The 14,690-nt window shown below is 39.0% G+C and overlaps 1 long non-coding RNA gene across 2 annotated transcripts; it reads left to right on the top strand.

The window, feature by feature from the left end:
• The first annotated feature begins 524 nt into the window (after positions 1-524).
• On the top strand, positions 525-3,583 carry LOC135757106 (uncharacterized). 2 transcript variants are annotated; one of them, XR_010536333.2, is made up of 4 exons: positions 525-824; positions 2,304-2,575; positions 2,862-2,923; positions 3,083-3,583. It is a non-coding gene; the product is annotated as an uncharacterized lncRNA (long non-coding RNA). The 2 variants fall into 2 exon arrangements; XR_010536291.2 differs by lacking the exons at positions 525-824; positions 2,304-2,575 and having other exon boundaries at positions 2,778-2,923.
• The last annotated feature ends 11,107 nt before the right edge of the window (positions 3,584-14,690 follow it).

Genomic DNA, 14,690 nt, shown 5'->3' with positions numbered 1-14,690 from the left:
ATGCCTGCTTGATCATACGCAGCCCTTGTTAGTCTAATGAATATGACAGAGTCGCATTATCTCAACGCTTCGTGCATACGTGCGCATCCCATTGATGTTCAAGCTGACCACCCATTAGTACAGAGCCCTAAATAATTGAGCTTTATTTTCAGGAAACCACTTCATGTAAAATAATCCCGAAGACAGTCATAATAATAAACAGTATTGATTTACAGTCAATAAACAGAGCTGATCGTATACGCAAAAAAAGTGTATCAGACAAACCAGTATGGATGGAGAGGTTACACCAGCACATCATGATGAACTCCAGTAAAAAATTAATAAAAAACTTGACTATTCATGCCTTTGGCTTGTGACACACTTGTGAAGACCTCCTTGGAAAGGGCAGATAAAAGTGCCCGCAGACGTGCACTGCACTCAGGACAGGTGCTAGGAGAGTATAGGGTGCATTCAGATGATTAACATTCGTGCCTCAGCAACAAATGTCACACTTAGCATGCCTAATGTGTTTATGGTTATCTACACTGTTAGATGTCGCTGTAGATTTAGCAGTACATTACTGTAAAAATCCACAGTACTATACTGTATGTATACATTACAGTACAGTACTGCAGTTCATAATGCATTCTGGGTAAATTTGTTTGAGCGGGAAAATTTTACAGTATATTTTGGTCTTGATGTAACCTTGCTGTAGCCATTGCTGTAATGTGCCAGGTGTACTTGCAATAATCAGAGAAAGTGCGCCAGAGTCAAATCACACAGACAGAGGGAGAGCACAACTCCTGGCTGCAGCTGAAGGAGGATGATTGATTTCTGGCAGTTCGGTAAGTTTGAAATATTTCTGTTTCATGAAAACTTAATTTTTAGTTTAAGAATGTTGTCAATAGTTTGTCACAATATTGTTTTAAACGTGCAATGAGAGAAAAAAACGGTCGCCAACAAAGTTTCAATCTCCCTCAGAAAGTAAGCTAACGTTACACACAGATGTCTACCGCTGCTTTAACTCGCTTTACACCTTTATTAATGAATATAGGGTTGTTTTAACTAAATTATGAGGGTTTTGGTGAGTTTATATTGTGTTGAAAGTGTGGTGACAATGAAACTATTTTTAACGAAATGGACAAAGACCACCCGCCAGCGCGGTCTTGCGGTCCCAGCATAACGGTCGTTTATCTCGGCGTTTCATCCGTTCAGTTAGCGTCAGAGAAAAGTATTAAGTTCGACTGTTTGGTAAGGCTGTGGTTGTAAACAGACAGGACTTGACACGCCGTACACAGCATACCGAACTCCTCCACAGAAGTGAAAACAAGAAACCTCATATTTAACTGGATACATGCATCGAACTCATCGCAGCTTTAACTTCGACCAAATATCATTCAGACCATCTTAATATCAGATGAACGAAAGGGATTGCCGCGCGTATTGTTGTTGTTATTATATTACGGTATATCCGCAAAAGCAGAGAATATCTTCTCTTAAGCGTTTTACACGTCCAGTAAGTTGTCCAATACATTTTTATGGCATATTGTTTCCACCACTTCAGATGCATTACATGCAGTATATATAAGTTTCCAAAACACATCAAATCAATGCACGAAAAGAGAATGGGCTCCGCATTTACGTACCTTTGTCTTCTCGTCTCTGTCATCTGATCCTTCATCTCTGGATGTAAAATAGTCCATTATAACATCGTGTAGGAAACTGGCATCACCAGGATTGCTCAGATTTAGGCGATCATGTTTATCTTTAAAGTGAGCAGCTAGCTACTAACTTGTTAAAAAACTTTGCGTGAAATAGCGTGTTACACCGCAGCCGGTCCGGGTAAAACATTAAAGGGACAGTCTTTTTACCTTATCACTATAAATCGCTATTTTCTGCACTAAACGAGACATTTTCAGAGATTTTCTGTAGACAAGATGTTATAATTAAAAAAAAAGACTTATTTAGATATAATATATAATATAACAACTAATATATATATATATATATAATATTTATATATTTGTTTTACAACTGACTTAACACTTACAGTAATGTTTTATTTGTTAGCATAGCATGATATTAGATTTAAACACTTAATAAATTTTTAAATCAATCACTTTGTCTCTGCACAATGAACATTATCAAATATTATTAATGTTGTAAAATTTATTGTTCATTGTTAGTTCATATTAGCTAAGGCATTACCAAATGTTAAGGAATAAACTCTTATAGTAAAGTGTTACTAAATTTTCTTATACCATTTCCTTCACAATGTCTACTTATTTCTATAACAGATTTTGTAACATTTGTCTTTTTTACAGTCTTACCATTGCTTGTAAGCTGGATTGGGTAAGATGGATCATCTTTAAAGGCACCAGGCAAGTACATGATGTACAGTTACAAGTCATGTATTTTTTCATGTATTTTTTCGACTGCAATATTAAATGCTTTCACGTCACATGCAAAATTACACAGGAATGTGGCTGACTTTTTATTTGTAGTTTACCTGAGTGTCATTGCACTTTTCAGGAGTTAAGGCAGATGTGGAGGCACAACGTGTGATACCAGACACACACCAATCACATTATGTTCGGTAAGTTTGCACTTTACCACTACAGTTTCTTTAAATACCCATGTATACACTCATTCACTCATTCACACACAACACTGTAACACGACCATACACAACATGTACACAATTGTCTTAGTTTGCCATGTAGAAATATACAAACAGAAATATTCGGACTTTGGTTACAAGCAATTTAATTTAATAATTGTATTTATTTAGCAGAGGTGTCCCTGGACTTTATTGACAAAAGATTTTGTTTTCAGAATAAAAAGTTGTGTCCAAATCAGTAACAATTGTACTTTCTGTTCAGGACATTCAATCATGACAGGATCCAGGTGGATGCTGTCCATTGAGGAAAGAGTTTGTTCAGCGGTAAGTGAATCTTCTGTATTTTAGTGAAATTAGGTGTGGAACAGTAGAATAAGAGCAAAAGGTTTCAGAATAGGAGTAAATTCAAGGCTGAGTTTAATTTTTTAAGAATCTTTTTCTATCTTATATTTGTTGACTTAATGTTTATGATATTTCTAACAGGTTTCTGGATAGAATTAATTCCAAAGATGGGAAAAAGTGCACATCCAGACAAGGAGCAAGCAAAAAGACAAGGAACTTGGTGCAGAGAAAAGCTGTGGCCATTAACCCCCATGTGAACAGCTTCATGCAGTCCCTGATTGAGTTCGAATGGACGACTTCAAAGTAAAGGCCACTGTGGTCTGTCTGCCACAGTTTAATGCATTTATTTTTAGTGTTAAATGAAATTTAAGTAGAATATTTAAAACTATGGGCCAGTGTTCTTTTTACCACAGTGAAATGTTACCTTTTAGTCGATGATGGACTTTAAACTGAAAACTTCAAACTATGGAACAGTGTTCTATTTGCCAGAGTTAAATATGTTACAGCAGGGGTCTCCAAACTTGTTTATACTTGTTGATTTTATTTTATGTTACTTGATTATATGTTTATTATTGTTTAAAATCTTGTTTTAAATATGTTTGTTTCAATTAAATGTTTTTTTAAATAAAATTTTGATACATACATTGCTTGGATTGCCTTTTAATTCATTATGTTTTAATTTAGCATTTTTACCATATTAATAACTATAGATTTAAACCTAAATCTCTAGCTATTTTATATAATATTATTGTATTAACTGTAATAAGTAATAAATAGTATTTATGGGTCAATAAAGACATTACAGTAAATTACTGTAAAAATAGACTACTGTAATAAAATATTGTAAAATTACAGTACAGTACTGCTTTGTAACTATACAGTACTAGTTTGTGTACTGTAAAAGGGTATTACAGTACAGTACTGTAAAACCAAAATACAGTAACTTACTGGCAACCGTGCTGCCAGTACCGTACTGTAAAAATACAGGGAAATCGTTAACAGTGTACAGATGTTTGTGCTATTGGGTCCTTGGTGATTTACACACAGGATCAGCGACCGGTTGCTGCTAGAGCGTTCAAGTTCAAACAAGCCTGGCGTAACGAATTCTGTGCCAGGCGCAGAGGCGAGAAAGGCACCCACAATGCGTTCCTTTGAAAGAGACGCTCATTAAAGCACTTCTCTTTGTTTAGGTTTCACCATTAAAGCTCGCTGGCATTCCTACTCTTCATAACCCTGAGCTTCTGCTGTAACGTGTCATTTTAATTGGCGCTCTTTATTATTTTCTAGTGCTGGGGTTTTTGTATTGTTATTTATTTATTTTTTTGGTATCCATTGGCGCTTTTTGCACATAAGAATTTTTGAAGTGGGATCTTTTTTCCACATAAATCTCTGGTGGATTAGTGGCGCGTGAGACATGGGACAGAGATTGAACTCCTGCTAGATTGTAAATGAATGTTTTGGCACTTATTGCCCAGCGACCACGTTGTGAATTGAATCGAGAAAGGCGCTAATCAGATTTGCTATTTTGCGAGCAGACCTTGGGAAAACGCTATTGTTACATTCTCAAATAATATGTTGGCAAATCCTAACCTGACTATTTATTATATAAAATATATCTAAAAGTATTATGGGTTCAAAGGTGATGTGAGGACAGCGTTTAAGCATTTCTTTTGCGCGTCTTATTCTGAAACTCTCTGGTTATTATCGAGGAGCAACCTCGATCTTTATGATGAACCCAATATGGAAGTGACTTAAACTGCAATTCAGAGTCGAGCAAGGCAGGCATAGTTTCAGCAACCAGCCACCTCAACTTCACCCACGTCCCGCCTTGTTACCCATTTTCGGTTATCTGCGAGTGATGTGCGATGACGCCAAGATCGTGATGGCAGGGGTCGCTGTGATTTCACAAAGTAAGATGTGATCCTGGATCAACATTTGTTGGTCTTGGATTAATGTTTAAAGATACTTCAACTTTACATTAACTCAAACCCCAACCATTTTTTAACCCTAAAATTAGTGTGAAATAATAGTTTGAGAAAAAAAATTTAAAAGCCCCTTACCCAATCTTAAACCTAAATCTAACATACACCCTAATCCTGCAATTTGATTGGTTAATAAAATGTTGATCCAGGACCACATCCATACTTGGTGAAATCACACTCACTCGACGGCAGGCACCGGCTACTATTGGCTTCAAAAAAGCTCTTCACAAACCTATAGGTGACGTCACGGACACTGCGTCCATTTTTTTAAGTCTATGGTTACTATGGTTTATAAAGTTTTCAATATTTTTCCAACAAAATCGCATCGATTGCCCTCCGAAGGCCTTTATTAACCCACTGGAACCATTCTTCTTGGATTCTTCTTCTTTCTTTATTTCTTTATGCCATTCTAGCATCTACGGCTATATTCATGGCAAGAACCAGTTAATCCATACACAAGTTTTATACAGACAAGTTGATCCACACACAGGTAGGGGGTGGGACAATTTGACATTTTGCCTAACTTGCATGTTTTTGGCCTGTGGGAGGAAACGGCAGTACTTGGAGTAAACCCACGCTGACACAGGGAGAACATGCAGAAACTCCACACAGAAATGCCACCTGCCCTAGCCGGGGTTCAAACTGGGGTAACCATGTGGATTTCTTCTGTGTAGGATTTAAATGCAGATTAACATTATTCACGAGGAAAAATTTCTGCAAACGAATAATAATTATAATATATAAAAGAGAAATCCCGAATATTTAGTAAACTTCATATGCTGCAGAAAAAAGCTACCAAGTGTAGGACTACACTGTAAAAAAAATCCGTAGAAATTACAATGTTATTGCAGCTGGGTTGCCGGTAATTTACCGTAGATTTACATTTATGTTATTTACTGGCAAGAGTTTGTTCAAAGTTAAATAAATTTTAAATATTAACAAGTCTTTATCTTTACAGAATAAAACTATACAATAACAGCCTCATGCAAAGCATTCTGGGAACCAGAAATCATCATCAACCTTTTTCTGTTTTTTGCTTCAGATTTTGTTTCCCAGATTGTTTTGCTTGATGCTGTTTTTTTAGTTTTACTCTGTAAAGACAAAGACTTGTAAATGTTTAATTTTTATTTAACTTTGAACAAAATGTTACCAGTAAAAAAACATAAAATTAAATCTACGGTAAGTTACCGGCAACCCAGCTGCAATTTCTACGGAATTTTTTTACAGTGTATAAATACGTCACGTCTTTACGGGATCTTTACGGCATGTGTCTGAATGCACACAGTTTCCGGAAAATCAGTGTAAGTGTGAAAGAACCAAATATTACGTAGTAACGTCAAAAGGTCACACATGACTTATGCAAAATTACTACTTCAGTGTTTACAAGTATGGAGAAAGAGGACCGTTCTGACATTGTTGCATGTAAAAAGATATTGATTAAAGTCTTTCTGTCAATTTATTGTTTAAAATGATCCCCAAGTGTGGTAACACGTGATCTTTTGACGTGATTACGCAATACGTAAGGTCGCGCTGGCGCGTCATACAGCTAGTGCAGGACGAGAAGTTGTGGTTTAAAAGTACATATTTGTATTTTTTGGGCAAAAATGACAATCATTTCGCATTGGTTGGGATTAGGGATGTTCATATCAGTTAATTTTCCCAACCGACAACCGTAGCTTATGAACCGAACATTAACCGTTAACTTTTAAGATTTTAATATTAAATTGTCATTGAGTAAAAATACAGTTGACGGTTGTCAAACATTTCATTTGAACTTGCAAACAGCAGCGACAGTTCAACAACAGAACCAGGATTCATACATTATCAGATATTCACGCAACATTACCTTATCAAAGAGCACTCGGTCAGTCCACAGGATTAATATCCAAAAAGGGCAGATTGTCTCTGTTTCATCTACCACAGTGGTCATTTCTAAAGCAGGATGCTTTTCAAAAAGTTTTGCTTTTGTGTCGTCTTTCTCCGTTTGTGCAAAAAGAGAGATGTTTATGGTCAGGGTCAGAGGCCATCAGCGAAGGTCTGTCCAAATGTGCGCAAGACGGAGACGGACCGCGTCATCTTGCGCAAACAAGTGCGCGACTCTGTTCAGCTTCCAAACACGCACACAAAAGATTTCTCATACAAATGATTACATTATCAGACCGTCATGGCAGCAATAATTTGTGTCATTTACGGGACATTCACAAATTATAAATAGAAAAGTGGCGAAATGTCTGTCGGCTCATGACGACATGCACCATGCATTAACAAATATTTTTTTAAGATGTTTTTTCTTTTAACTGATAATGTAAATCAGTAATAAATTCTCACCTTCTGTTAACGGTTAAACGGTCAATGTGATCATCCCTAGTTAGAATTGTTTAGAGCCCTTTGAACTGCATTGAAACTGTAAACCATTGAGGTCAACTAAAGTCCATTATATGGACAAAAATACTGGAAAGTTTTCCTCAAAATATTTAATTTCTTCTCGACTCAACAAAGAAAGACATAAACATCTTGGATGACATGGGGTTGAATAAATATCAGGATTTTTTTATGAAAGTGGAGTATTCATTTAAAGCATGCAGGATGGTCTTTGAGACACAGACAGGTGGTCTAATAAATTTAACTCTTTCCCCGACATTGACGAGTTTTTATTTGCGTAAAAAAACATGTTCCTGATTTATGTTAATCTGCAATTCCGCTATTATCCACTAGATCCACTTAACCAATTTATTTAAAAAACTAAATCCAAAACGTTATTTACTAATTTTAAACTCTGTGTATGTTTTGATAATCATTCTGAATCTGATCTCTAACTAAATTCCTTCACAAAAATGCCATTTTTTTGCTTTATAAGCAGAGAAACTATATATAGATTTGTTAGTTTGTTTGTTTGTTGTTGTTTATTGCAAGCAGAGGTTATGTTCGTTCATTTGATATATTTGTATAATACAAGGTGACATTATTATTTTATTTCTCTGAAAGCATAAATTAATGATTTACCTGCATCACAAACAGGTTATTCTCAAAGTAAACTTTTCGAGTTGAATTCACACACAAGGTCATAAATTATTCAAACAGACACAAAATCTTATTAAATATGTCTGAGCATATTTCACTTGTTAATTGTTGTCTGTAAAGTCTTAAAAAAATGCTATATCAAGAAGAACAAGAAAATATGGGCTTCCATCCTTGAATCTCTTTCATTTTATATTATTCAAGGTGTGTTAGTGGATAACTTGACAGACTGTAAAATTACACCAGCGATAAATAATTACTGCAAAATGGTGCCGTTATCAAAATCAAATTAAAATTCAAATGGATGAAAAATGTGAAAGCAGCTCGCACATTCAGGCACGTACAAGGCTTACATGCAGACATACCCATGCGCTTACGCTGCATACCTAATGTGCAGTGGCCCTCAGAGACGACGCTTTTTGAATACAGCACCTGGAATTGATAGACTGCTTTAGAACATGCACTCTGTGCTACATGGCATACCAACCGGCACTATATATAAAACAACCAGCACTTCTTTCAGTCAGCGACTCATAATATCTCCTCTAATGGCTAAAATGGGCATATTACACCATGAATATGGGTGATGAGAGGTTCAGCTGAGGGTTCCATTTGTTCGGTAGGGGGGAAATGACATGCACTGACATTTACACCCAACATAATCTAAGCTGCCCATTGTTAGACATTTTGCTGCAGAATGCAGGAAAGCAAAAGATCAGCAAAAGTAAAAAATTAGGTGCTGGTCTCAGCTGGTTTAAACTGGTCTAGCTGGTATCTCAAGTTGGTGTTAAAGGGCCGAAATGTTAGACAGAATGTTATTGATGGCAGTCGAGTCACTAGAAATATTTTTTGTCATACACATCTAAGGGAGATATTTTATGTATCTGTGACTATGGCTGTGTGGTCGAAAACTAAGGCAGCTGACTTGTTGCCCCGCTGTCTCATGAGGCAATGACTTCGGCGGCACAAAGGCAGCTCTGGGACACACCCACACATAGAATTGTAGGACAAGATGATGAAAGTATCTCAGGAGACAGAAAGTAAATCAAACATTGGATTCGGACGTGCCTTGATGTCCTTATGTCTTCGAAAGCTGCCTCCGAATCGCCGGTGACTTCTTTTTTGAGGGCGCATGATGCGAAGCTCATCAAAACATGTACTTAGCCCATCATTTGTGTGGTTTGTCATTTCAAAATGTGTTTGGTGCGTCAAGTAAACTTATGTGCATCATGTGTAATGTCAAAATAAGTGCCTGCTGCAGACGTGTCACAGGCCGGAGCGGACCCGAGATCTGTAAAGGGTCACGCCCCTCTCTAGTTGCCACCTCGAGGAGTTTCCCAAGACCACCCCAATGACCAGACAGACAAGTATACTACAATTAAAATGTAACTTTATTTAAATATTTAAAAGCAAGGGGGAAGAGGGAAAGGGCAGTTTAAAATAAATTTCTTCTTCTCGCCTCCAGGGCGGTTTGGACCATGAAACGGGGGCTGGGACTCCTTTCCAGTTTTGTCCTTCAATCTGTGGCGCCCTCCGCTTCTTCCTGGAGGCAGAACAGGGAGAACACAATTAGTGGCTTGTTTCCGTACTTGGTCGCTACTTGCCTAATTCCTTCTGTCTCTCGTTCACCCTTAGGTTTCCTCAGCTGGGACTTCTTGGTCCCTCGGGGATCTTTCACGTCCCACAGGTGCGAACCGTGGCCTCCTTAAGACGTTGCTGTAAGCAAAGGTAGGTGACACATCACAACGGTAAGTTACTCACAAGACTTGGGCTTTCCATTCACTACGGGACGTTCACTGAGACACAGGTAAGTGGTTCACACTATTGACACGGTTCGTTCCTCCTTAAGACGTTGCTGTAAGCAAAGGTAGGTGACACATCACAACGGTAAGTTACTCACAAGACTTGGGCTTTCCATTCACTTCGGGGCGTTTACTGGGGCGCAGGTAAGTGATCTTCCTCTTTTGACACAGTTCTTTCTCCCTTAAGGCGTTGCTGTAAGCAAAAGTATGTTACACACCACAAAGGTAAGTTACTCACAAGACTTGGACTTTTCGTTCACTTCTACAGACAGTGGGCTTTCGCAGCAGCGTCCGTACACGGTATACCTCCACCTGTCCACTTAAACTTCCTGGGTGTCGTGGGGACCGATGAGTCGAGTGACACAGAGCCGAACGCTTCCCTAGCTCCCCCTCCTTTTGTAATAACAGGGGTCGCGAGCTGGGGCGAACTCTCGACGAGGCTCCGCACACACCCGGGGTTTCTGTTGGTAAGATCTATACACAACTACGGCCCTCAGTCCGTACAGTGCACGTTGACTGCTACTCACTCTGATGTACCGCCGGGCTTCGCCACTGCCTGCTTGCTGGAGTGGTGTGACTCTTGCTAACACACAGGGAGACAAAGCAAAGGAAGTTTAGTTTCCTCTTCTCATGGGGCTTGGGCCACAGCGTGTTCTCTCCTTCTCACGACCCGTCCGGGGCCAGGGCAGTTTTGGTCGCTACAAGCACAGCATACACAGCAAGCTTAGTGTAAACACCAATGATAATCACAACTCACCCACAGCACTCTGCACACACACTTTACGTGAATTTACGGACTTGACCGCCTGGCCTCTACTACCTCGTGAGGCGGGTTGAGCGTTGTTCTTGCCACAGAGAAGACGGGTTGGTACACAATTATAATCAATGCAGCCCCTGTATGTTCCTGGTTACCTCTTCGGCTCACCCACGCTTCTTTTATCCGCAGGGCCAGATGACAACAGCACACAGTTCCCCAGTTGAGTTTCCTGCCCGTGTTTCCGGCTGGTCCGGGGCTCGCACACACTTCTCTCTTCAGTGGGGCCAGGGACCTTCAACACACTTAGAAATGCACTCGATGACTCTGTATTAGCCCACTCACAAGTGAAATCGCCCAATAATCTCTTCGCCCGGTCGCCTTCTACCTCTTTCTTCCCCAAGGGATCGATGTAGGTCGGCACAACGAGTCTGCACAGCAGCAACACAGCGCACACAAAGTACACCAAAAGCACCCCGTCTGCTGTCTTCAAAGGTCTTTTTGTACTCTGCCTTCCCTCCTTGTTGACCTATCACCAAACGCTGTCTTAATCGCCCCCACCTGTGTGTAATCGGGCTTGATTTAGTGCTCGGGGAAACCCCGGAAATTCCGGTGTTCGGAATCAGTCGTCCGGGCGGAACTCGTCTTCCACACTTTTGGTTCCACCCGCATAAATCGTCACCTGGTGACAGACGCATCTAAAGGGTTTATGATGAACACTCGATTTTGCCAGATACTCTCATGTGTAATCAGAGTTTACATGTGAGTGTCTTGCAAGTGTTTTGTGAACGTGGGCGTCTCTTTGTTGATGTGTGTGCAGCAGGCATTTATTTTGACAAGGCACGTGATGCACATGGTTCACATGACGCAACAAACACATATTTTGAAAACACGATCAACACACATGACACTCCGAACACATATTTTGAATTTGCGCCCCTCGGAAGAGCAGTCACCAGTCGCCACTGCTCCGAAGGCAGCATTTTAGAGATTTTGGACGCAGTATAAAACGCCTATATAGTAATAACCATAAATTAACTCTGAGCCATAGACTGTGAAAAAGATAGACAACGTTTCTCCATAGACTTCCACTTTAGAAAAATTAAGTAAAATTGTTCCAAAAATGGCATCTTGTGGCGATGATATCATTTGGAGCTAGAGTCTATGCAGTGGTGATTGTAAAGTGTAGGCACGGTCCCAAGGTCCCACCCATATTATCGTTTGACCCAATCAAAGACACACATATCATGTAATCACACCCCTTTGTATAGCATTTTGTAACAAACTAAAACCCACTTATAGAAAAACGAACACTTATAAGTACATCAGCGTGGTATAAGATAACTAAAATAATAGAAACCATCTTTGGGAAAAATTTATTTGAAGTGTAATTTTATTTTGAAATTGGCCTTACGTCCTATTCGTTTTCATGGAAAGGGCGGGGTTTATGATCTATACTGCAGCTAGCCACCAGGGGGCGATCTGAACATTTTAGGTGCTTCCCAATTCAGGGGCTGCTGCCTTCCAAGGCCGTATTTGAAGGTAAATGAAGTCACCGGGCGGCGACAAAGGCTGTCACAATTCGAAGGCTACTTCACATACAAGCCTCTAAATGTGGCCTTTTTTTCTCTGAAACCAACACTGTAAAAAAATTCCGTAGAAATTACAGTGTTATTGCAGCTGGGTTGCCGGTAACTTACCGTAATTTACTGGCAACATTTTGTTTAAAGTTAAATCAACATTAAACATTTACAAGTCTTTGTCTTTTCAGAGTAAAACAAAAAAGATAGCATCAAGCAAAACATTCTGGGAAACAAAATCTGAAGCAAAAAACAGAAAAAGGTTGATGATGATTTCTGGTTCCCAGAATGCTTTGCATGAGACTGTTATTGTATAGTTTTATTCTGTAAAGATAAAGACTTGTTAATATTTAAAATTTATTTAACTTGGAACAAACTTTTGCCAGTAAATAACATAAATTTAAATCTACGGTAAATTACCGGCAACCCAGCTGCAATTTCTCAGAATTTTTAGATGTATGAATCCATAGATGTATCCTTCACAGCCTTGGCTATCCCAAGATTTAATGCGTGCCTGTGACGTCGTATTTTAAAATAAACATTCAAAACTGTAGTTAAATAAAAGTGTATATTTTGCATTATATTTTGCAATTAAAGGTCCTTATAACTGTTTTACTATTATAAATGATGTTTTGGTGATTTGAATTAATATTTTTGCTGCTACATTGTGTTGCATTTTGCTTTTGAATATTTCTAAGGTTGATGAATTTTACATACTGTTAGGTAGTTTAATCTGCATCAATGTGTCATATAAAAAAAAAAATCTGGATTTAAAAATGTTTATTTTTAAAAGTCTGGTCTCAGTTGTTGTGTCCCGCTGACAAGCGTAGAGGCGAGAACAGAAAGTGACGAAACTCCCCCAATAGGCTAGACGATCTCATTTCAGTTCGCTTTGTGGCCTTTAGAGGCTGGTGCTTTTAAATATCGAGCCTTGCCTTTAAAGTCCACTGCCTTAAAAGGATCCACGGCACCCGGTTCGAGCCCCGGCTAGGTCAGGTGACCTTTCTGTGTAGAGTTTGCATGTTCTCCCTGTGTCAGCGTGGGTTTACTCCGGGTACTTTGGTTTCCTCCCACATGCCAAAAACTAGCAAGTTAGTAAAATTGGAGATGCCAAATTGTCCATCCCCCAAACTGTGCATGGATCAACTTATAATAAAACTTGTGTATGGATTAACTGGTTCTCGCCATAAATATAGCCATAGATGCTGGAATGGCGTAAAGAAATATCACTCTAAGAACAAACGCTGCTATATAGCACCAAAAGTGGTTCTTTGCTCGTAATCATAGAAGAAAATTTTTAGTGCTATATAGCACCGGTGAAGCACCTGTATAGCACCTGTGAAGAACCATATAGGGGCCATATAGCACCACTATAGCACCACTATATGGTTCTACACAGGTGCTTCACCGGTGCTATATGGCACTTAAAATTGTTCATCTATGATTACGAGCAAAGAACCTATATAGCACCATTTGTTTTTAGAGTGAAAAGAAGGAAAAAAGAAAAGGATCCAGACCCTGAATTGGGATGCACCCATTGTCTTCACTTTTCAGGGCATGTGTGGCCTACGCTGAACTCACAGCTGGGAGTGACTCATTTAAAGAGACAGGAGCTGCTCTGTTATCTTTGGTGCCAAGTACGAGAGGACTGTCAGGTGAACGTTTCACTAAAAACCATGGCACGTACCATAAATATCATTAAACATTTTCAGCGCTGGGTTGAAAATGTAGAGCAGGACATGCTCACACCAAAGATTGGATATACAGTAACAAGATTTAGCATCGCAATAAGGGGACAATGCAAGGCTCAATATGGGCTTTATACAGAGTCATGTGAGGGGTTGCCAACCTTTTTGCATGTGCAGTAGCTGTAGCGACTTCGAATAAGGGTGTTTTTTAACCTTTTAAAAGTTATGATAAAGTGGATGTCAAATTGTCTTTTTTTGTCCTTCTTTCCCCATTCAAGTAGATAGGAATTCTTGCTTGATTGAAATAACCACCCGGAGTGTCGCAAACATTTCCAACTTCACTAAAGCGACTTTGCGCACACTTAAAGCTCCCATGAATTAATGTATATAATATGTAGCAATGCTTCACACTGTCAAAAAATGCTGTTAAACCAACATGGTCTTTCTGGTGAAGTTGATTGACCAAGCAAGTCTTGCATGTATGAAACACAAGAGAAAAAAGTTGAAAGCATTCCCCTTCAGTTACATTCTGCATGTTGCGCGGTTAAATAAAAGTCACAAGGATGAATAAACACTGACATTTATAAGAAACTAGTGGGACATGCAATGAATTTCAGCAGTGATTTCAATATATATGTACAGTACACATCATCAAGGCCAATGATAAACAATCAATGCTATTCAAGGTGAACCATACACCCACCCATATGCAAAAACCATGACTGAAGCCAAACTAAACAAGTGATTACGGCCCAGACAGCTTCTATCAATCATTGGGCGCGTGTCATTCGAATTCTGAAGGAAATAAGGGGAAGGAAGACTAATTCAAATTTCCATCCTCAAATGTTTACTAGCACAATCACAAGAAGCTAGCCAGTAATGTTTGTCATTTCTGGTGTGTGCACCCTGTGATATGCAGGCATTG

Source organism: Paramisgurnus dabryanus, chromosome 3 (genome assembly GCF_030506205.2).
Source record: "Paramisgurnus dabryanus chromosome 3, PD_genome_1.1, whole genome shotgun sequence".
Taxonomy (NCBI): domain Eukaryota; kingdom Metazoa; phylum Chordata; class Actinopteri; order Cypriniformes; family Cobitidae; genus Paramisgurnus; species Paramisgurnus dabryanus.
This window is presented reverse-complemented; position numbering and strand designations above follow the sequence as displayed.